At 38.6% G+C, this 22,088-nt stretch overlaps 2 long non-coding RNA genes across 2 annotated transcripts; one reads left to right on the forward strand and one right to left on the reverse strand.

Moving 5' to 3' along the window:
- Positions 1-1,451: 1,451 nt before the first annotated feature.
- Positions 1,452-2,332, forward strand: LOC131322925 (uncharacterized). Its single transcript, XR_009199015.1, has 2 exons — positions 1,452-1,647; positions 1,815-2,332. It is a non-coding gene; the product is annotated as an uncharacterized LOC131322925 (long non-coding RNA).
- Positions 2,333-13,571: 11,239 nt separating this feature from the next.
- LOC131322922 (uncharacterized) lies at positions 13,572-15,549 on the reverse strand. The gene is made up of 3 exons (XR_009199011.1): positions 15,308-15,549; positions 14,143-14,169; positions 13,572-13,710 (listed from the first exon to the last, which is right to left on the reverse strand). It is a non-coding gene; the product is annotated as an uncharacterized LOC131322922 (long non-coding RNA).
- Between the last annotated feature and the right edge of the window lie 6,539 nt (positions 15,550-22,088).

The following is a 22,088-nucleotide window of genomic DNA, read 5'->3' on the forward strand; positions in this document are numbered from 1 at the left end:
ACGTGTCTTATTTTTTACTAATAAAAAATTAGGAAAACTAAAAAAAATAACATCTTAAATGAGGAAATGTGTTGGATGGTAAAATTAGGAAAATTGAACAAAAAAATCGACAGCTTAAATGTGTCCTTTTTTTTACTGATTTAAAATTAGGAAAACTAAAACTCAACCTATGTGGAAAATGTGTTGGATGGTAAAAATTGGAAAACTGAACAATTAATAATTTAAAATTAGGAAATCTTTAAAAAAAAACTCAACATCTTAAAAGTGTTTTCCTTTTCCTGTACGGGCAGGAAGAACTTGGTAATGGACACGTATGGAAAAAGTGGTCAATTGCACAGATGAACAACAGTTCACTACGGGACGAAAACAGAGGATGGAGAATGGACAGAGCTAAACAGAGGATGGAGGATGAACAATTCTGGAGTATGGTAAACTGTTCCGAAGTTTGATAACCGCTAAAGGTTTGTACGTGGGTGTGTCGTGTCCATGGTATTTTACTGTTTTGCCCATACGGTTATTGGGTGTAGTGGTGAAGTACACTGTAATATATTCTTTGACTGTGTGGCAATTTTCGAAGGCTAAAATGTGAGCTAGCTTCAAAGGGGGAGTCCTCACCAAAAGGGGCTCTCCCTTTAGATATTAGAAATAGAAGATCAAGATAAGAGAAAAGCCTCCAAATCAACACACAAACTTCAAGCTCCCGCTTCAATTATCTTTCTTTCGGCTCCGAATGCACATAACTTTTATTATTTTCTTCACATTTCAATTTTAGCAACTCCGTAGTTGCACATGACTTTTATTATTTCCGACAACGGGAATTCCGAGCATTTCCATTTCAGCGGCATTTTTTAGCATCGCGCTCATCTCTTCGATCAACAATGGAAAACCTCGAGTGTTTTCCATTCCATTCCTACAGCGTTTACAAGGTTCGAGTACCACGCTCATTCCTCACTCCAATTGTAACAAGACTTGTGCACTTTTTGCTCCACGACTGAAATAAGCGAAGTTATCGTCTTTTTCCTATAAACTAATTCTTCAGTGTAAAACAATCGAAAAGATAATAACTAGTCTAGTTAAGCACAATAAAGAATTTAACAATATGAGATATGTATGGGTCAACAAGTGTCAATATTTTGTGCTCGTCAAATACCTTCAAACCAACATTTTGCTAGTCCACGAGCAAAAGAAATAAAACAAAGTAAAGGAAAACAAAAATAACTAACTAATCCTTTTTTGGAGGGGTTCGATTGCATTTAGCATATGCAACAAGCCTTTAAACCCCTAGGTTACTCTAGTGGACGAGTTATGGTCTCGTGAGGGTTTGCGAGGTGAGTATACCCACAAAATTCTAAAGTCTATTACCCATGAGAGAGTTTCTTGAGCCGCAAGTGATTTTCTTTCCTCTTCATAGACGGAAGTCCTCGAGTCGTACAAAGTACGTACAATGTTGGGAGTTTGTCTGATGCATAGACCCGCCACTGCGTGCTCAAGGCCCAATTTTATGAGGGAGTAACGGCAAAGAGTCCACCACATTACTTGGGCCCAATATACATTGAATGACCCATATCCACTTAAAAGGCTAAGCCTTATAAGTGGTGAGTCATCCAATTGTATATTAAAGTCCAACTCTTTTTCTGTTTATCCGATGTGGGACTCAACGTTCACACATGTTCTAACAAATCTCCCCCTCATGTGTGAACCGACCATTGGGCCTTAACCTCTCTCTGCATCCAAGCTCCCCCTTGATTCTGATCTATAACTCTCAACCCTATCTCCCGAACTGGGCTTATTCTGCACCTACTCAATCGATTCAGAGTTATCTCAATTGAGAGCCAACGTGCCTAGTCACCGGCACCATGCTCCCCGACGAGAACTCCATTGAGAGCCAATGTGCTCATTCACCAACACCATGCTCCCCGACGAGTCAACTCCATCGACAATGAGCCATCCAATACAGCACTCCAACATCGAGCCACCTTGCTTCATCGAGAGTCACCTTTTTGGACTTTATACCGCTCCACGAGTGTCTTCTGTGCAAACCCATTCAATGGTGCGCTGAGAGTTTTCCCATAGATCGTCAACCTAGCTTTGATACCATTTGTTGGGAGTTTGTCTGATGCATAGACCCGCCACTGCGTGCTCAAGGCCCAATTTTATGAGGGAGTAACGGCAAAGAGTCCACCACATTACTTGGGCCCAATATACATTGAATGACCCATATCCACTTAAAAGGCTAAGCCTTATAAGTGGTGAGTCATCCAATTGTATATTAAAGTCCAACTCTTTTTCTGTTTATCCGATGTGGGACTCAACGTTCACACATGTTCTAACATACAAGTTTGGAAAGGATCTGTGGATGTCTTTCGAAGTTTCCATATTGTAATAAAACTGGGACTCCTCTAGGCTAATGAATCCTTATTGAGAAAATCATTCTTTACGGAGTTGCTATAAACAGCATTCAATCGTGACCGTCTAAAAGTGTTTTGGAATGTCGAGATGTTAATGACATTTTTCCGGGAAGAGTTAATTGTAACCGGTCATAATTAAAAACGAATCTCAGTCATTGATTGCGTGAATAAACGGCTGAAATTGGTTGATGCCATAAACAGCCTATTTACAGCCCCTTCGTAAATAAGACAAACTCTTGCTTATTTATCATGATCAATAGCTTGTTTAGGAGCTTTTTGCACGTTCTATCAATAACCTACCTAGGGTTCATGCACTGGAAGTAACTTCTACCCCATCAACTAGGAGAAAGAAGAAAAAACTCCCAGATCACACTCTGTTTCTCATGGCAAAGAGGGGAGTGAACAAAAAGAGTTGTTCTGGTCCACGACCACCGCGGAAAAGAAGGGCGATTGCTGCCGCACCCACCACCATCTCAGAACTTCCAGATGATGTAATTTTCGACATTCTAGTAAGAATGCCTGATATGAAGTCCATCGTTAGATGCAACCGAGTGTGCAAGAAGTGGCGCAAACTGATTCTCCAACCCTGCTTCGCCAAATCGCATAGCTCGAGGGGGTCTCTTCCTCTCAGTCTTATCTTCTACAGTCCCTCTAATGGCCCCACCAACCCCACTCACTTCGGCATTCTCGAGCTTGACGATTACCTTGCACGTTTAGGTTGCCAAAATGCCACCATGACAATCAAATCCGAGATTTACATCGCCCCCCGTGAGGGCTATAAAAGACAAGTAATAGGAGCATGCCATGGGTTAGTTTGTTTGCACGTTGATAAGGATATTGTGGTGTGTAACCCAATTTTTCAAGGACGACGACGTTCTGTCCTTCCAAAACTGCCAAAACTGGCACATGATAGCAGGTCACGATTCGGGTTTGGGTTTAGTCCATCGAGTGATGAATTCAAGGTCTTGAGGTGTAATGAAACATATAAAGACCGTATTATATCGTTCAAAGTTTGTACCCTTGGGAGGGATGATACATGGAGGAGCATCGGAAGGCACAACAGAAAACCATACCCTCGCCGTTATATGTCCCGTGGTATTGATTTTGTTTTTGTGAATGGTGCACTTTGTTGGCTAGGGTGGGACATGGCTTCAAGATACTTATGCTATTTTGATGTAGAGAATGAGGAGTTGGCAAATCTCTCCTTGCCTCATGGTATTTATGGTATCGTGCATCTTGGAGTTTTGGATGATTTGTTATACCTTAGCGAAGTCCAGTCAAGTCATGTTAATGTGTGGGTGACGAAAGATTACGTACCTACGGGGGCTTGGACATTGAAATGGGTTGTTAAGATATCATATTTTCTTGGGTTATTTGGACCGGTCCAACAGATAAAGATTTTGGAAGATGGAACCGTAGTGATGATTTTCCTGGACAAAGTTCTTGTATCTCATAATCCTCAAACACGATTATCAGGGATAATTAAGTATCTGGAAGTTGTATTTGGGACAGAATTAATTGCTCATACACCAAGGTTCTTCTGCCCACCATGGTTGCAATGAAGGGTAATAGGTAAAAACTTCACGTTGATGTGAGATACAAGACCAAGTGATTGTTTGGGCTAAGGGTTTTTTTTTTTTTTTTTCTCTGAAGGTAGTTTCATGGTCTTGTATGGCATTTCGATTGTGTGCTTGTTGTTTGTTTTTTCATTGGTGCATTTTAAAAAAGGTTAATGATAAAGCCATGAGTACTTTTTATAATGCCGTGAAAACTATTGTGACTAGACATTTTTATCCTCACCAGACACGAGCCACCCTGAAAGCTCAAAGTCTCTTCGTCTTCATGTCTTCATATGAAGAGCCCCCAAGAGATGTTATGTGGAGAAAAGGCGAGTTCATGGATGAGATTAGCTCCCGATCCATGGTGCCCTGCAATTAGAGATTAGGATGGTTTGAGTATGAAGAATATCTAATTCAAGTATCTTTTCTCCCGATCCATTTTACACTTTAATGCTATTGCTATAAAGACTGCATGATTCTTCGTCGAACTATGTTAGTAAATGTTGCCAAATCGCATGGCTGTCCGGAAATGGTTTATTATTGGAATGCAAATAGTGAAGCAAATGAGTCAGTAGAAGAACAATTGAGGATGAATCTACAGCTTTAGAAGCAATGGGAAACAATTGCATTGTTTGATGATATTGGGAAAAGGCTTTTCTTTTCTTTTTTTTTTGATCGGCGATATTGGTAAAAGTTGATTGGTTTTGGCCAGAAAGCTTTTTGACCTCAGTAATCAGAAACTAATGGTGGAACAAAAAGGAAAATCAGAAACTAATGGCGGATCAAAAAATAAAATCAGAAAGTAATGAGTTCGAAATGCCTTTTGGTCACGAAGTGTGAAACAGGACAGAAACAGTGGATCAGTAACACGACAACTGAGACACCAAGGGCTTATCAAGCGAAAAAATTATGCAGCATGAAACTAAGGGGAATGTTTCTTGTGTCTAAACCTTATCATCGCAGACTCGTTAATGTGTATTTACCCACCGGCATGGCCAAACTTATGTTTGTATTTATACGGCCATTTGTTGAGTAGAATTTTTTTTTCTTGATACCTTGCATAGCTGTTGCTGGATCAACTGAAACCTAACAATCTCCTTTTCCCGGTACAATTAGGAAACATTAGTAAAGGGCAGATTTTTAACTCTCACCTGGCATGATATGGACGATTTGACTGATTAACTTTGGTCCATTTCTGCTAAGTGTTAATGCTTGACCTATTGTTGACAAATTATGCTACCCATAGGCAAACTCACAAACTCCTCTGTGTTTCTTGCTAACTCGTATGCTTACCCTCCAATGGTACAGATGTGCAGGGCCTGAGATGTTGGAACTTTTTCGGGAGGAAGGACGATTAAACAGATCCCTTTTGTGGTTGATTCAGAAAGAGAGTTACAACCTTTTTGGTGTAGAGCGGTGCATGGACTCGTTGAAATGTTAAAGCAACCAAGACTCACTGCGTTGGCTGTTTAAGTACATTAGGCAGTCAATGGTTTGTGTTTCCACATCATGCTTTTTGGTGTTGCGGCATTTGCATATGGACATCGAACTGAAGATAGTGTTAGACTATTGTAAACTGTCTGCCTTAGTTTCTCGTTCTATCCCATGTAACCTGTGGCAAGTTTTGTTGGACATGGATTATATGGGTTTTCGTCTAGGTTTTTGCAAGCACAATAATTGGGACTTTCCTTCTCTTTGGAAAGAACATAAATTAATGTGGAAAGTGTAAAGTAGATTTTTGGTTTCTTAATTAATGGCTGGAATTCTTGCTTCGGAGACCAATACGATGCTATTGTAATTTTGCATAAGCAGCTGGGGAAAAAAGTATCGCGCGAGTAGGGATGTGTGCATGTTAGCAGTGCTCAAAGCAGATATATTGAATGGTTATGAACTTATGATACGCCTCTTACGTGCATGGTATTGCAGAGATCTCAGTCATGAAAGCTAATTATTGAGGTGACGTTATCCTTACGCTTATATTCCAGAAAGCTTCTGTATTAGCCGATGTAGGATGGATGTCGCCTCTCATTCTCTCTTCCGCAATGCTCATTCAGCTTCACTCATGCCGGCGATGTCACAACTCGATCGACTCTGGAGGCTAGTTATTGAGTTGATGTACTCCCTTGCATGCTTATACGCTGGACATAATTGTTGGGTACGTCTAGCCGTTTAGGCAAAATATTTGAGACTTGCACCACAACATACTTAAGGTGATGAACATTTTTGTTGTTTCACAGTGTGTTCAAAAGATATAGGACCAAAATCTTATTGGAGAATTGGAGACGCTTATTATGGAATTTATGAAGTTCCTCCATTCTCCATTGTGATGATAAGTAAAAAATGTTATCCGGACAATTAAGAACCTTTTTCTTGTTAGATACGCACAAGTTTTTTTTTTTTTGGTAACCGAGGAACAACCTTGCAGCCGAGCTATTATTGGACCCAACTGCGCAATCCAAATCTCGGAAGAGACTAGCACAACAACCCGCCGCACAGATACGCACAAATTGTGTGAGGGTGCTAGCGGCTAGTGGTGTGGTCCAGGAATGAGTAGGTCTGAGAGGATAAATATTAAATAGCATAGTGTTTATACCCATATTTGGCCAGAAATCGGAAAATGAAGTCATGGGTTTAAAGGTGGCCATGAAGGTTATTCTCTAGCCTTGAAGAGCCTTACAATCAGCGGCATACGAAATTGGGCCAGTTTGGAAGCCTTTGACTGAATGGAATTTTGCAAAAGGGTTGGGTCAAATTAATATCTAAAGATTTAAAATGGCCCAAGGCTTGAATTAGCCCACTAGGCCTGAGTATTTCGTCCAAGCCTAACCCAAATTCCTAAGAGGTTCTTTCAGGCCAGCCCTTTTTTGTCTTTCTTTACCTAATTAGGTCGACCCATTATCAAAGCCTACCCATGTATGCCCCATTTTAAGTTAGGTACCAAAAATACTCCAAAATCCCGCATCCACCTCATGTTCGGCGTCACCCTCTCTCTCCTGATTTTCTCCTGCAACTACTTGTCTACCAAATTCGTCGACATCGTAGCCTTTTTCAGGACCAATCTTTCTCTCCACCGCCCTATTCCTCTTCGCCGACCCCGTCCCCGTCTTAGGCTGGACCTTGCCGCAAGCCGTCGAACCTCCCTGCGAAAAAGCCCCGAGATAATTTTGGATCTCATTTTTTTTGAACCAGTAGAAGTACAAGTAAAAACCAATTGAAGAACGAGAAGAAGAACAAGTACTCATCAGAAATAAAACAAACTGAAGAAGACGTACACAATTCACCGCAGCTCCTCCTCGTCGCCGCTCTCCTCCCGCAATGACGGCGATCTCGACAGGTTCTCAGCCGAGTTACTCATCGAAAGAAAACCCTAGGTTCGGAACAGATTGGAATTTTGGTAAAGTTTGAAGGAGTGTGGTTGGAATTTCATTCATATTTTGTTTATATTTATAAAACTGCTTCCTATTTCCTTGGCATGTGTTGATAATTGTGGTTCAGCTCTACATTTATGGCCGGCCTCTCTCTCTCTAGAAGAGATTACTGGAGTACTTTATCTTTGTGTATAGCTCTCTCCCTGTAGTTCAGCAGCTTCGTCCGTCTTTCACAATTCACACCCTATCTTTGTTATTGTGTGTGTGAATTCTTAATTCAGTAATGCTACACAAACAGATTTTGTACACAGATTTTTTGTAGGGTCCGCTACGGGTTCCACACAAATAATCCGAGCCGTTCATTAAATGTAAAATATTTTTTCAAGGGCCCCCGCAAAAAATCAGCTCAATCCGATATCTATAAGTGTTTGATTCAATCATTTAACTTTTCATTATCCTGAGATTCGAATGAAAAGTTAAATGATTAAATCAAGTATCTATGAGTATCGGATTGAGCTGATTTTTTGCGGGGGCCCTTGAAAAAATGTTTTACATTTAATGAACGGCTCGGATTATTTGTGTGGGACCCGTAGTGGGCCCCACAAAAAATCTGTGTGTGTAGCATTACTGTTCTTAATTTCGGAACGTGAAAAGCATTGATGAGATGTGAATTATGTCTTTTTCGAATGTGTGAATTCTTCAGTTAAGTGTGAATTGTGACTTTTTCTGAATGTGTGAATTCTTCATTTGGGTGCGAATCATGTCTTTTTTTAAAGATGTGAATTCTCAGGGTGTAAATAGTGCAAAGGGGTGTGAATTCTTGAGGTAAAAATTCTGCAAAGAGGTGTAAATTTTGCAAAATAGTGTGAATTCTCGGAGATGTAAATTCTTGCAAAGGGGTATGAATTCTCGGGGGTGTGAATTCTTGAGGTGTGAATTCTTAGGAGTGTGAATTCTTGGGAGTGTGAATTCTAGAGGGTATGAATTCTCGGGGGTTTGAATTCTTGAGGGTGTGAATTCTGGCGATGTAAAAAGTGACGAGGGTAAAATTGTAAAAGCATATTTAAAAAGGGTCTTTATAGGATTACATTAACAAAAAAGGATTGGCCTAGAACCCCACCCAAAAAATGGGACCGGCCTGTCATTTCCCGAAACATCGGGAAATTCTTGGCCGGTCCCAAATTTTACATGGGATTCCATGCAAACCCTTTTTTAAAGTGTTATCCCATCTAAACCCTTTTTAAAGATGTTTTTACTATTTTGCCCCTATCATTTTTCATACCCCAAGAATTCACACCTTCAAGAATTCACACCTCCCAGAATTTACACTCCTTTGTAAAATTCACACCTTTGCGGAATTCACATCTCTAAAATTCACATATTTTTTTACAGAATTCATGCACATCTGCACTATTCATACTCTCAGAATTCACATTCCTTTCAAGAATTCACACTCATATTTTGGAATTCACCCCTAAATTCATAATTCACAACTCATCTGCACAATTCACACCCACCTAATTATACAATTCACACTCCGTCTGCAAAATTCACATTCCCAAATTAAGAATTCACAATTCAAAAAACACAATTCACACATAAATGAAGAGCTCACATTGAAATGACTTCCCTAAGTAGGTGCAGAAAAAATCAAACACCTCCCCCCATTGATTTTTTCTGCATCTCTCTCTCTCCAACATCCTTCATCTCAAATAAAAAAAATTCCCAAATATCTCTCTCCCTCTCCATACATAAATACATACCCATATATTGTTGAAAGAAGATGCAATTTTTACAGAATTCACACCCTCCAGAATTCACACGTTTGAAAAATACAGAATTCAGACCGAAATGAAAAATTCACATTCACACTTAAATGAAGAATTCACACATTCAAAAAATATAGAATTCAGACCAAAATAAAAAAATTACATCCCTAAGAATTGAAACCTTTGAAAAAAAAATTACACAATTCACACCTCTTCTAGCATATGGGACAATTCACATCCTCAAATTAAGAATTCATACATTTGAAAAGACACAATTCACACTCAAATGAAGAATTCACACATTTGAAAAAGACAGAATTCACATCTATTCTAAAATACAAATTCCAGAGAAAACTTGTAGGAATTTCGAGTGCAATTCTTCTGCCTCCCTTTGCTTCTTCTTTTTTGGGTAAATACTACTCTTTGCTTCAACCACTACAGTATTTTATAAAGTTCAAGTATATGAAGAATTAATTGTCGGGATACAAAAAATCAAAAAACAAAGTAAAAACCTCTCTTTTCTTCTTTCGTTTTTTGGGGCTTTTAAACTTCTTATTCTCTTTAAAAACCAAACAAAAGGAATATCATCATCAGAAAGCTGGTTGCTGCCCAATTAGTGGATAAACAACCACCGCAACTAGTACGCCGTCCTATAGCTCGATCGGTGCTTCGACGATGCCAATCTCATCAAGAAGCAGTACCCCCAAAGTTCACACCCATTGCAAAATTCACACCCACGAGAATTCAAGAATTCACACTACCAAAAAAACAAAAGCACGGGTGTGAATTTTTTCTTTTTTTCACGGAACGCCTTTCACCCGGCCTTCCACTGGAACAAATTTCAACAACAAAACAGCACACCCACATTAAACCCTCTTCCTATCTAATCTCAATTACCCAATTGATGAACAGCACAAAGTAACTCGTTGAGACTCATACAAAAGTAAGTAACTCGTTGAGACACATGCAAAAGTTTCAATTTTCAATTATATGGGTACCTTATATATTGAGGGGTGAGATCAGTATTATAAATCGAGGAGTCTAGCCCACTCTCGTTGAGAAAATCGAGGAATGCATCTGGTAAGGGTAAATTGTAGGGTGATTCGACCTACATGGTTGAAATCCAGAAGAAGCTTCGAAGAGTACGTCCGTCATCTCTGTTTCCATCATCTGTTTGGAGCCGCGAGAGGGTGGCGGTGATGCGGCGGGCGGCGCTGGATCCATCGATTGTGGCGTTCGATGATCTAGGGCTCGTCTATTCCTGGAATAGATTTTGTTGGTGGAGAGGAGAGGCGGTATTGTGGTGGTGAGCCGGTGGAAGACAGGCGAGAGGTGGTGAGGTGGGGATGGTGGTGGTGGTGGGTCGGAGGAGGAAGAGAGAGAGGGTCGAGAGAGAGACTTCTCTCTTTCCTGTTGATGATGAGGACCTGTTATCTGAACCCGTTAACGATGAGGCGGGGTGTTTTTGGTAGTTCACTTAAAACAGGGTTTATGTGGAATGGGTTTGATATGTGGTGGGCTTGAACGGGTAGGTGTTGACAAAATTGGGCCGGCCAGTCAGAAACCCCTAAAAACATCATTTAAAGCCTTTAATTGGCAAGAAAGGGGCCTTAAGCTGCTGGCAACGGAGGGTACAAGCTTATTTGTGAGATTTTTAAGCTTTTTGATTTTTGTTCATATTTAAATTTTTTCATGCGGGCTTGTTTGTGAGATTTTTAAGCTTTTTGGTTTTTGTTTATATTTGAATTTTTTTCGTATTTGCTATTTTTGAGTTAAATTTTTGTGGATTATTAGTTTGTCTCAATAAAAGGAATCAAAAGAGAATAAAATTATTACTTTTACCCAAAATATTGAATTTCTCAAAATATTTAGTAAAAGTCTTAATTTTTTACTTTTTCAATTCCTCTTATCGAGACGAACCAATAATTTACAAAAAATTGACAGAAAATTAATAAATGTGAATCCTTTTAAATAAGGACAAAAACTCAAAGTGAAACGAGCACAAAGTGTAGTGATGTTTGTATTTTATATTTTATAAATGAGAGGTAAAGAGTCTGATGAGGATAGTATAGGTATTGTAAAAAGTATAGTACAATGACATCACCTTCTCCATCCATTTTCTAACGTTCTGGTAACAAAGGGGGTGTCCTTTGGTATTGTCAGGTAAAGGAGGGGAGGGCAGTGTCATTTCAGAAACCTCAGGGGAAGTTTCTGTTCGTGTCAGAAACCTCAGGGGAGGTCAGTGAAATTTGCCCTATAGGTAAGGTTAAGTTTGGGCCTTCTTGGGCTGTGTTCTTAATTTTCAGATCGGGAAATGACAGGTCGGTTCCATTTTTTTGGAGGGGTTCCGTGCCAATCTTCTTTTGTAGCACTATATATATATTCCACCCAAATTCTTTTCAAAGATGTTTTTACTAGTTTGTCCTCACCCCCTTGCGAGGATAACATATAAACATGTGGTTAATGTTGACAAATGCTGATGTGGACATATTTTTTATTTTTTGCATTACAAAGTTTAAAACTCAATATCTTTTATTATTACACACACACACATATCAATTTTTTGTAAAATTTATATTTTTAGAATCTACTCAAATAGATCTACCAAACAAGACCTATATTGAGTAGAAAATTATGTGCAATTTTTTTTATTTTCGAGAGTGTGAATTGTGTAGAGCCTGTGTGAATTTTGCATTTGAGATTTGTGAATTCTTTCATTTTGAAGGGTGTGAATCGTTCGTTCAGAAGGGGTGTAGATTCTTTCATTTTAGAGGGGGTGAATTCTGTATTTGTGAAATGTGAATTTCTTTCATTTTAGTTTATGAATTGTGTATTTTGGAGAATGAGTTGTGATATGTGAATTCTGCATTTTGAGAGATGTGAATTTGCATTTTGACAGATGTGAATTATTTAGAAGGCGTGTGAATTCTTTTCATTTTTAAAGAATTTGAATTTTGCATTTACGGGATGTGAATTCTTTCATTTTGGGGTGTGAATTGTTTTTTTTGAGGAGTAAGTAGTGATGTGTGAATTCTGCATTTGAGATGTATGAATTCTGTATTTTAGAGGGTGCGAATTATTTAGAAGGGGTATGAATTCTTTCATTTAAGGGGTGTAAATTCTTTTCATTTCGGAGAATGTGAATTATGCATTTGAGGGGGGTGAATTCTTTTATTTTGGGCGTGAATTGTGTATTTTGGGGGGTGAGTAGTGATGTGCGAATTCTGCATTGTGAAAGTGTGAATTTTTTTATTTTGAAGGGTGAGAATTGTTCAAACGGGGTGTGAATTGTGTATTTTGTGGGGTGAGTAGTAATGTATAAATTCTGCATTTTGAGAGGTGTGAATTTTTTCATTTTGAAGAATGTGAATTTTTCAAACGGGAGTTTGGGTTTGGGTGTGTGTGTGTGTGTTTAAAGGATTCACTCTATAGCTACCTCTCCCTAGTCAGCAATTGTCTAGGTGAGTTGGTAGGTGAAATTACCCTTTTGACCTTCATCAAATAAAAAAAAGAATTGTTCAAAAGAGATGTGAATTGTTTACATTCCTTTGCAATATTTACATCATTAGAATTCACACCCATTTATTGAATTCACTTTTTTAGAATTCACACCCAAATGCAGAATCACACCCCTAAAATTCCCACCACCAAAAAACCAAAACCAAAAAGTGGTGTGAATTCTTTTTCTGTAAAAATAATGCAAAGAATAAGAATAGGGGCACAATAGCTATTACCAGAACACCTTCCCCTGGCCTTCCGCTCAATCTCTTAAAATTAAGATTAGGGAAATCTAACTACGTACTAGGAAACTCTTCCTATATGTATGTATATCCTGGAGAGAGGGGGAGGAAACTCTTCTTAAATGTATATGTGTATTCTGGAGAGAGAGAGATGACAGTCGGAAACTTTTCACTAGCGCAACCTGACGCTCCACCTACTCCTCCGCCACCAAGGCCAGCTAGAAGAAGACCAACAACTTTGACGCTGGCTGCGAGATGAGCAGGCGGCAGTTGAGACGCGGAGAAGAAGCTGAAGGAGTGGAACTGTTGAGCGGGGTATATTGGGTAGATTACTTAAAACAGGACAAAACAGTGCTTATGCAGAATGGGTTTGAAAAAGCGGTGGGTTTAAACGGGTAAGAGCTGACAAAATAGGACAGGCCAATAAGAAGCCCTTTTCAGATCTAGGCAATTAGGCCTTTTGTGCTTGAGCTATATTGTATTATTTGGGCTTTTTAGACCTTGAGGGTGATTTATGCTTTATTTGTATTATTCGGGCATTTTTCTGGCCCTTAATTTCGGGCTTGGCCCTGTAAGTATTTGTCCAACCTTGATTGCTGTCACGATCCTGACCCGCCCCTTGAGGTCTTAATCATGACAAATGCCAGTGATTTCTCACTAAGGCCAAATCACAAATCAAATATCATCTAAGCAAGCGATGATCAATAGGGGCTAAACATAACAGCGAAAGCAAAAGTTAACTTTTATTGATAACAAACCAAAGTCTTACATAGGTTTACAAACCAAAAGGATAAACCTCTCAGAGCTGTGCTTACCTACAAATTTACAAACTAAAGTAAACACTCTGCCACACTACGCGTCGCTTCCTGAAAGGTGGAAAAGAAAATACTTAAGCCAAAGCTCGTGTGAATGATTAATACTTTTTCACATGCCTTCCATGGACAATGCAAAATAATTTGATAATATTTCAAAACAAAGAACTCAAAACTATAAGCCAAATATAATGCACATTCCGCTATTCAAAATTCAAAGCTACCGGGCGTCCCCAGTAGTGGATAAGCCAGACGTCTACGCATTATCCCAAAACAAATACCAACCTCAAACACCCTTGCTAGCCATTAAGCCGTCCCCTAGCAAGACCGGACGTTGGGAATGCCATTAATAGATTCGCAAATATTTCACAAATAAGTCCACCTTTCATTGTTATCCATGGAGTACATAATTTATAAAACATGTTCAAATAAGCTTGATAAGGAAAACAAGTTCAAAACCATGTGTTTAAGTATTAAATCACTCACCTCGATCCACGTGACGACTCGAACTTCCTAGAACATTCAATCAAATGGAAACATGTTTAGACAATACTCAATGATTCTATTTATGCTCAATACAATGCCCTAAAATTGTTTAAGTTCAATTCAATCCATTGTATCCCCACATGTCAAATTGGCAAAGTTAAATCCTTTACATTAGACTATATCCAATTAAACAACGCTAATTCAAAAACGACACTTAAACCATTGAAAAGTATACTTCTTTTTCTTTGATCCATAGGTCATACATCAAAAACGGAGTTCAGATAACCTTACTATGGCTTTGCGATTATAGCTCAGCGTAGCAGTGAAACTGGTGCAAAGCAGAATTTGGGTCAGTTTTGTGTGCAAATCTGTTATCGCTCGGACATACCCATGATGCATGGGATGTATCGTTGGAAAGCTTTATATGTCTAGTTTCTAACAAAACAAACGGTGCATCATTTCGAGTCCCGAGCTAGAAGTTATGGCTATTTTACCAAAGTCCGCCGGAGCTGTCAGATTCTACGCGGAAATAAGTAAAATTGATTGAAAAATCATAACTCTCTCATCTTAAACCCAAAAATAGTGAAACCAAAGCCAAAAGTTGCACCACGACAAGCCCTACACTCAGTAAAAATCCCAGGTTCAGAAACAAGAGGAGATTAACCCAGCTATCAAAAGAAAAACAGTTTCGCAACCATTTTCGCACCTATCAACCAACCCAGCTTTAGAAATTCACCAAAAATTGTATACTTAACCAAATTAATTGATTCCAACGCCAATCTCTTCTTAACTTAAATATGCACCTCCTGTAAATGACCCAAAGCCACCCAAAATGTTCGTCATGCCCAGAGAGTTAAAAGAAGACAGCCACGCACAGATTCGCGCATCCAGCAAACAGCCAGTATTCAAAAATCCATAACTAATTGTGTGATTATCGGTTTTGCATGATCTTGGTACCGAAATCTTCGTATTGAAACATACTTTAACTGTTATGAAGACACCAAAGATTAATTCCTAGCAAAAAGGCTCCAAAAAGACAGATCAGCACAACCCACGAAATTTTCAGCATATACCAGATTTGTTCAAGACTTAAATAGATGATCAAACTTGATTCCTGTACATCTAACCAACACTTAAACATGTAAAGAAGGTAGGAGATCCCTACCTCGAGGGTTAGAAGCAAGCCCGAACATTGAGGAAACTTCGAAGTGCTCCGATCGTGAATTTTCTTCGATGGATAGGAAGCTCTCGTCGCGTAGAACAACTTTAGTACTTGGGATTTTTCAAAAGTCTCACTCGTGGTGGATGAAATCGATGAAATCGAAGAGAGAAGGTGAGAGGGGTGAGAGCCGAGAGACACACCGGAGAAGAAGAAAAGAAAGGAAAGGAAAAGAGAAAAAAATCTCCTGCTCTCTTTTTTTTTTTTGACTTATATAGCACAAATAACACTTTCACCCTTTCACTCCTATTGTATCACGTCAACTCCCACGAATTACAAGTCATCTCACATTGACCCAACTCATATCTTCTGCATTATCCATATTTCGATAATCCAAACACATATTAAACATTTAAAATTTGAGAAAACAATTATGGGTCTCTACAATTGCATCCTCCTCCCCTTCCCCCCTTAGGGCATCTCCAATCCAACACCCTCCAAATCTCTATTTGAGAGGATCAAATTAATCTATTTTATTTGAAAAGTAAATTTAGAAGATTGTACTATTTATCTCAACTCCAACCTAACACTTTATTTCTCAACTCCAACACATATTTGAAGGAGATCCTCTATTTTTTCCTTCAACCTCTATATTTAGAGGATCAAGGTTCATCCTCCCAAATGGAGGAGATCTTTAGAAGATGAGTTAGAGAATGTTTTTCCTCCAAAATGAAGAAATGAAGTATGGGTTGGAGATGCTCTTACATAGTTACTCCTCCCCTTCCCCCCTTACATAGTTACTTGTTGTAACTTTGACAAGTTCTAATAATTATTTTGCCAATCAAATAAAATAAAAAAAAGTTAACACATGAATGCATCGGTCTGGGGATTGATAGTGTAAAAATAAGAGTATTTAACAACCTCCAACAAAACCCCATGAGACCCCCTCTCTCTCTCTCAAAACCCCAGGAGACTCTCTCTCTCTTCTTCAGAAACTCGCAACAAAACCCCGAGAGACCCTCTCTCTCTCTCTCTCAAAACCCCTGGAGACTCTCTCCCTTCTTCAGAAACTCTCAACAAACCCCGGGAGACCCTCTTTCTCTCTTCTTCACAAACAAATTATATATATACACATTATCACATGCATCCTTCTCGTACATAATTACTCATATAATCTCTCTCTCTCTCCAAACATCGCATCTACATTTTGTGGCTCATTATTGCCACCAAAGTTGGTGACCTGATTCACGGCGACAAACCCCGTCGTCCAACACTTTTTAAGACAAGAAGGTACATTCGTTTCCTTTTGGTACTAGTAAATTAGTTTCACCTCGTCGGGAGGGTCTCTTCTCGGCAATCAGGCTTTCATCCTTCGACCAGCCGGTTTTCTTTCATCAGAATTGTCCTTTAGACCATCTGTAACCCCATTCTTAATTTTGAAGAATCGAGTTAGAACTGTGTGTAACTGAAAAGTTAATTCGACGCGCGAATATTACTGTGTTCATGAACTCCAATCATCATTCTTCAAAATTTCATTGATTTCTCCCCAAACCTAAACTTTCCTTTAATTTAATTCAAAGTTTAAATTTTTTTTAAATATATTAAAGATTGAATTTGAAAGGTTTTGTCAAAACTCAACAATACTAATATGCATTGAAAGGTATTGTTAACATTCAACAATAATATCCTGTAAAATTTGATACCCCAATTCGTCAAATTCTCCAAACCTCAACAATAATATCCGTACCGCGTCTTTTTTGATGTCATCTTTTCTAGATGCGATCGATGAATTGAAAATTAACTGACCACAAATTCATAATGTTTGTCTGCACAAAAAATGGATGTACTCAACCAAATTGGGTGGATGATTCAGCTTCATTTGGTGGTTGATTCAAATTCTGTTAAAATGTATCTTCTGGTTCATTCGGATTGTCTTCAAAACTATTTGGTGGCTCCTTAAAACCACGTTTTGGGAATTTGCAGCACTAGAGAACAACCTTAATTGGTTTGGAATTTTGATGGTGGTTTGTGGTTTGGGAGTTGATGCTAGAATCATATTTATCACTCTCACAAAAGAGGCAACAGTCATACCTAATCCACGCAAGGATGATCTGGTCGACGAAAAGACTAAATTGCTTTTCGTTTCCTTCGTGTTTTCCCTTCTAGGCTCCAGCCTAACACCAAAAAACGAAACCCATGCCAGAGCTATTGAGGCCTTTGAGAGAGAACTCAAAGACAAGGAGCTATGTATGGCCATTATGCGAATGGAGTTGACCTATCTTAGAGAAGAGGGAAAAAAAACTTAAAAGTGGAGAACCGAAAGATTCTGAGGGCCAAGGAGAAATTGGAAGCAGAGAATGCAATACTTTCAAGAGGAGCACAAAGAGGTTCTTGAAGGGACATGAGGAGCACAAAAAGTTGCGAGCTAGAATTGACATGTATTTCTTTTTCACATTCTTGATACGGACAAGATTGTGTATTATGTATTGTGTGTATTGATTTCCAAATCAAGAAATGCTAGACTTACAACAAAATTAGACAACATAGTTACAACATCCTTACACTTTTGCACTAAGACCTTGAAACAATCTTACACATTTTGAGTTTCTGGGCCCCAGTACTGATATATAAGGACGTTGTAATTCTGTTGTAGGATTTTATTATAAATCTAGCATGCATTTAGAGTCTCATTAGAGGAAAAACAAAAGGGCACTGTTTTGGCCCTTTTAGACCGGTTTGGTTATTCCGTTTATTTCTCCTGTTGTGAATCTATGTTTCTTGTCTTTTGAATGAAATTCTGATGTATCCCAAAAAAAAAAAGGGCACGGTTTTATTAAGCAATGCGTAAGGGCATCTCATTTGTTGCCCAATGATACAGTGCCACCTTAACATTTTTGTGTATGTTGTTGTGCATCAAAATAAAAAATTCTTCAACCACACAGTTTTTTCTTTTAATAACCGGATATCCAAATCAACTTACGCGTATCTTGACAATTCTGGGATCTTGAAAATAACGACCGAATATAACCCTCAACGGTCTAAAATTTGAAATAGTTGGCTCCGTGGTCTTCAACCACACTTGTACACAAATTAACTATGTGTGGATCCCACTACCTATGAGTGTGGGGATCGCACCCCTCCCGTGAAAAAGAGATTGTGCAAATGTCTCAGGATCATAGCCAAAGCTTATATTGAATAATAAAATGATAATTGTATAATTTCATATGGTTTAGGACAAATTATCCTTGGCAATATGGAGCAGTTGGTTAGATCGAAACTCAAGTTTTTTTTTGAAAGTACCAAAAAAAAATAGAAACTCAAGCTTTATTTCTGTCAATTCAATTATATTGCGCTATGGGCCGGGTTGCATCAAAATTGAGGTTGAAATTAGATTGAGGACGAGGGACTACTCTTTCCATCTTCGCTGCTTATGGATCAGTTCTTGTGCCTACTTTTCACTATGATTTACGTGAAGTTTCTTTGTCTATGTTTTTGGTTTTTATTTTTAGATCGATGGGGATCGAACTGTCTTTCTTTCTTTAAATTCTTTGTTAACCGCCAAAATGTTCAATTTACTTTCTTTAAATTCTTTGTTTCTAAACAACCTCTTTAATCGAACCAAACTTCTCTTAACAAGCCGAGTTTTTGTCAAACGAGCCGAGTTCTATTTGGCCGAAAACTCAAGTTCGAGCTCAACATAACATCTTGAAATAGGATAATCGATCTAGACTCCTGCCACTGAGTTTGGAACTTTTCTAACTTCTTTTAGTTTGTACCAAAAAGCTTATAGTGTTCATCTAGAAACAGAGAAGTAGTTTCTTGTGGCAGTATCCTTGAAGATCTTATTCACAAACCAGTTCCTCTCCCTATGGTTACAAGGAGTGGGCATTAACGGAAAAAAAAAAAAAAAGAAACCCCAAAAACTTTTGTGTTTGTACCCAACAATGACCACCCACTAAAAAGCTTGCGCTTGCCGCCGGTGACCGGTCCCATGTATTTTTGGTTTAACTGAACTTGGGATTACTTGAAGATAAAAGGGTTCAAACCAAATTATTACATAAATGGGTTCCTGCCCTTTTCATACTCAAATTGACACTATCTGAAGAACAAATTGCATAAGTGAAAGTAGACAAAGACCTCCTCAACTATACCTTTTTTTTCACGAAGACACCCTAATATTTAAGATCATTTATACAGACCCCCTCAATTATATGAAATGAAAAATTGGATAACTTTGTTAACGGAATGAAGGAAAATGACAATTCTACCCCAAAAAAATCATCCACATTGACCCCCTCATCTATAAAAATTGTCCATACTAACCTCTTCATCTTAGCGGTGTTTTTTATAGAAGGGTGCTGATTGGTTAACAGTTATAGTTGAGGAGATTTGTATGCGCGATTTTAAATGTTAGAGGGTCTCCATGAAAAAAAAAAGACATAATTGAGGAAGTCTTTGTGTACTTTCACTTCGATCCTTTTGAGTTTGAGGGATAAGTGATCAATTTTCGTAGTTCGAAACGGTTGCAGAATTAACCCTTTCTTGAGTTTTTTAAGTGGTTTAAGTAATGAAGGTAAATTTTGACCGGTGGTGGAAATCCCCACAGTGCGTACGTTATTTCATTAATTTGATCTGTGCATATTGTATGATTTGTTGAGTAAATCATCCATGCAAAAAATCAGATTGATCGGAATTGATATGTATATGAAAAATTGAAATTCAATTCATAAAATAGATAATCGTGAACAATTTAACTTTTAAAATCATTACCATCCATTTTATAAAATGACGCTCATTGGTGCCTTTTGTCAACTTTGTGTTTTGAAATAATTGGCACCTTTGTAGTTTTCTCCGTACCCTTGGCCCCACAGTGCATTATTCGAGTAATTTGAACTCTTCATATTGTATTACTCGCCGGGTACATCATCCATTCAAAAAAAAATCAACTTAATTGGAGTCAATATGTATATCAAAAATTGATTTTTGATTTATAAAATGGACTGTTCTACACATTTTAACTTTTTAAATTCATTACCATCCATTTTATAATGGCGCTCATTGGTGCCTTTTGTCAACTTTGTGTTTTCAAATAATTGGCACCTCTGTTGTTTGCTCCACCAGTCCGCCCTCTTTGCCGGCCCCCCCGCCCACCCACACCACCACACACACACACACCCCCCCCCCCTCCCCCCCCGGTATATTGTCTTTTGTTTCTTCTTCGCAGGTGAAGAGAAATTTTCACCATGAAAAGAAGCAGAACGAGCGCGCCCGAGGTGGTGTCGTCCTCCATATTCTCCATCCCAAACCCCATTCTCATGGAAATTTTGAGCAAACTACCCATCACCACAATCCGCAATTGCAGGTGCGTATGTTCATATTTCCGTAACTTAATTTCAGACCCTGAATTTGCTCAACTCCACCTCCCTAAATCACAACCCCACCTCCTGTATCGCGGCGATGAGTGTACCAATAACACCCTTTTCAAACTCAATCTACCTGAGGGATTGGAGGTTTTGAGTTCCTGCAATGGTTTAATTTGCTTATACTTGCCTAGGACTTATAACCCCTACTATGTATGGAATCCGGTTGTCGGTGAACATGTGATTGTACCCCAAACAGAAAAGGCTTTTTTTGATCAATGCGGTTCTGGGTTTGGATTCTGCTCAGGGACTAATCAATACAAAGTGTTGCGGTTTTTAACTCCTAGTACGGGACTAATCAAATTGGAGGCCGAAATCAACACTTTAGGGACTGATTTGTGGAGGAGAGTTGGAGATGCTCCGCTCTACCTGCATTGGTATTCGGGTGGTTGCTTTTTGAAAGGAGCTCTTCATTGGATTGTCCACGACACCGAGAATCGTTTCGAATCGATGTGTTGTTTTGACTTTGGGAAGGAGCGATTCCAACCGTTTCCAGGGCCTTCTAAGTTTCGTGGACTTCGGGTGGATTCGATGAATATGGGGGCGTTGAAGGATGGTCTGTCCGTATTTTTTCAAACTACTATTCATACGCTTGATATATGTGTGCTTGATATATGGGTGATGATGGATTATGCGGTGCAGGAGTCTTGGACTAGAGTATTCGTCGTTAAAATCCCACGGGTAGAACCTTTCTGTGGTCCGATTTATCGACCATTAATGGTTTGGAACAAAGGAGGTAACTTGTTGATTTGTTCTTTATCCGGTCTGTTTGTATGGAATAAGAGGGACAGAAGTTTAAGAAAGGTCAGGCACAATGGGAAATATCCATCTGTCTTTAGACCGATGGTGCACATTCCAAGCTTTATTTCAATTAAGAATGCCGCCACAAGGAGAAACTATTAAGGTACTTGTGAATTCTGTTGAATGTGAATAATCTTAGAAATTTCTTAATCAGTTCAACATATGATAATGGTAGAAGAAAATTTTTATCGTCTTTTTGCTATCAACTGTATGCGCTGAAAGTTAAAGTTTGTTCATTCCCAAATTCCGGCATGAATATATGTTTAGGCACTTGAGAATTCAAGGATGGGGAAACTCCGGCGGAAATCAACCCTTCATTCATCATTTTCAATCACACAACAACATGGATTAGAAAAATACACAGGAAGAATGCGTACATAGGAGTTTTATCTCATTACAACACATGAACTACCTCATGTGAAGTTGGAATTGGGCAGCTGTTTACATCCATTTTTGGCCAAATTCTAAAAAGGAATTTGTTAATAGATTAGTAGTCCAAAATAATATTTTGGACCTTGGTTGAATTAGGCTTTGATTGATTTAGGCCTTTGGTCGAATTTATAGTG

This window comes from Rhododendron vialii, chromosome 4a (genome assembly GCF_030253575.1).
Source record: "Rhododendron vialii isolate Sample 1 chromosome 4a, ASM3025357v1".
Taxonomy (NCBI): Eukaryota; Viridiplantae; Streptophyta; class Magnoliopsida; order Ericales; family Ericaceae; genus Rhododendron; species Rhododendron vialii.